We start from the raw sequence: 2,500 nt of genomic DNA on the forward strand, positions 1-2,500 counted from the left end.
TAATATTAAAAAAAAAAAGAAGCTACTTGATCAACTTACATATTTGTTAAAATATTTTCTTTGCCCAAGTTGTGCGTGATTAAAACTAGAACTTAATAAAAAAATTATATATATTTTTTCATATCGCAAATTGTTTATTTACATTTGTTTTGTTTGTATTTTTCCTTGCAAGTTGGAATCATTTTAAAACAAAACAAAGCAAATATGTTTTTCAATGTAATCAAAAGGATACTTGATCAATTAACATATTAAAAATAAAAAAAACTTTGTTTTTTAATACAACCTAACCCAGCTTTTAAAGATAATATAAAAGGAATTAAGCGAAAAACAAAAAATATAAAATTTAGCATTTTAGTGTGGGGGATCACTTTCCTACATAAATTTAACTAAAATTAGCACCCATTTCTTGGTCACGTAGCGGTAAACGACACATGTAATCGTTGATATTTTTTCAAGTTTGGTGGCAGAGGGTGGGGGGTTATAAGTTTCAAACATTTTTAAAATATGTAGAAACACTTCAAAGCGTGTGTGTGGGGGACTTTTCATTTTTCTTTAAAGATTTGCTTTGAAAAAGTCTCACCGTTAAATATTACTTAATCAGTTAATTATTATTTCCTGATATTTTTAAAGCACACACACACACACACACACACACACACACACACACACACACACACACACACACACACACACACACACACACACCCACACCCACACACACCCACACCCACACCCACACCCACACCCACACACACACACACAAACACACACACACACACACACACAAAAAAAAAAAAAAACTCGGGTGGACCTGTACAATCCACACTCCATCCTTGTATTTTTTTCTTCTCGTGTGTTTCAATTTTTTTTTCAACGGATTACACGCCTCTTATATAAAAGATTTTTCATTTAATCTAAGGGCCAATATGTTAAGACCTTTATTATCCAATGTACTCCATATTGTTTTCATTTATCGCTATGTTTGTTTTCAAGCACACGTGCAGTCAATTTTTTGCGCATGCTGTTTTCATTGGTCGTCATGTTTGTTTTTGCGCATGCATTCAATTTTTGCACAGTTATGCATTAATTCTGTATATTCACTATTCCATAGCTAGCTATAACATAACGAGTAACAGATAGTCTAGTATATATATATATAAAAGTGACCTTGTTAGTGTGTGTGTGTAAAATGTCTCTATCTAATTCCTCTCTGAATATTTGTTCTATAGAGTTGAAATTTGATATAAAGGATATTTGGACGTAGCACACGTTTCTATTTGGATTTTAGCCGGCATAAATTGCTGTTAATAGTAATAATTAACTCATTAACCTTGGCAAGGTAAGTCGAATAAAACATTACACTGGTTGTATTTTTTGTACATGCTCCAAATTAAATATTCATAGCTAAAAGTCGCTTAATTTTTAAGCGTTTGTATCTATCTTCTCATAGATAAGACGGGAACAATACTGAAGAGATAAATAACAACGTTCTCTAAACATTCTGGTTTCGATTCTAATGGATGATACTAATGTTATATTGTTTATAGCTTTTGCAATCATTACTATATATTGGACTAGCAGGGGTGCTCGGCGTTGCTCGGGTGTTTGGAGGTGTATGCTGTGCAAAAAAAGCAAAAAAACAAAAAAAAAATGGTTAATTTTTTAAAACTTTGACCCCTATTATGACCCCATAAAATTTATGGTTTCGGGTTCAAATCACTTTATTAAGTTAGATCCAGGTTCAAGGAACCTATATCTAAAATTTCAAGTGTCTAGACCCAAAATTGTCGGAGGAGTTTGGTAGAGTTCTTAAAGGTCAAATCGTTGAAATTTGACCCCTTAACAGCCAAATTTCTGGCTGACACCCGTCACATCGATTTTCCCAAATCTCAGTACCCGGTATTTCAAATTTCGAGTCTATAGACTAAAAATTGACAGAGTCATTGCGTACGGAAATGTACACAGACAGACAGACACACAGACACACAGACAGACAGACACGTTCACTTTTATAGATATATAGATATAGATAATTATTAATAGAAAACTGGCTCTATAATAATAAATAAGAAATCTGCATGAATTAAAATATGTTTATTTATGCATTTTTTTACAACTGGGCAACGTCGGACGACCTTCTAATATAGCTGCACTGATGAGCTGTGAAAAACAGCGAAACAGTACTGCATGTGGATGACTATATATATATATATATATATATATATATATATATATATATATATATATATGATTATTTCATTACATCACATAAGTGCCCGACCATTGGCTGATTAGGATGGGCGCGGTTACAACTAAGAAACTGATAGGCTAACTAGAAAATTCAATACCATGAGTTTATATAAAAATGTACAATAACCACAACTTTTTGCATAAGCCTGACGAATTCTCACGAGGATGAAATGCGGAATATTCTGTGTAGCTTAAATTGACATATATATTTTCATAATTCATTATATACATACATATATATATATATATA

Source organism: Euprymna scolopes, chromosome 8, assembly GCF_053919585.1.
Source record: "Euprymna scolopes isolate OS-2025 chromosome 8, ASM5391958v1, whole genome shotgun sequence".
NCBI classification, from domain to species: Eukaryota; Metazoa; Mollusca; class Cephalopoda; order Sepiida; family Sepiolidae; genus Euprymna; species Euprymna scolopes.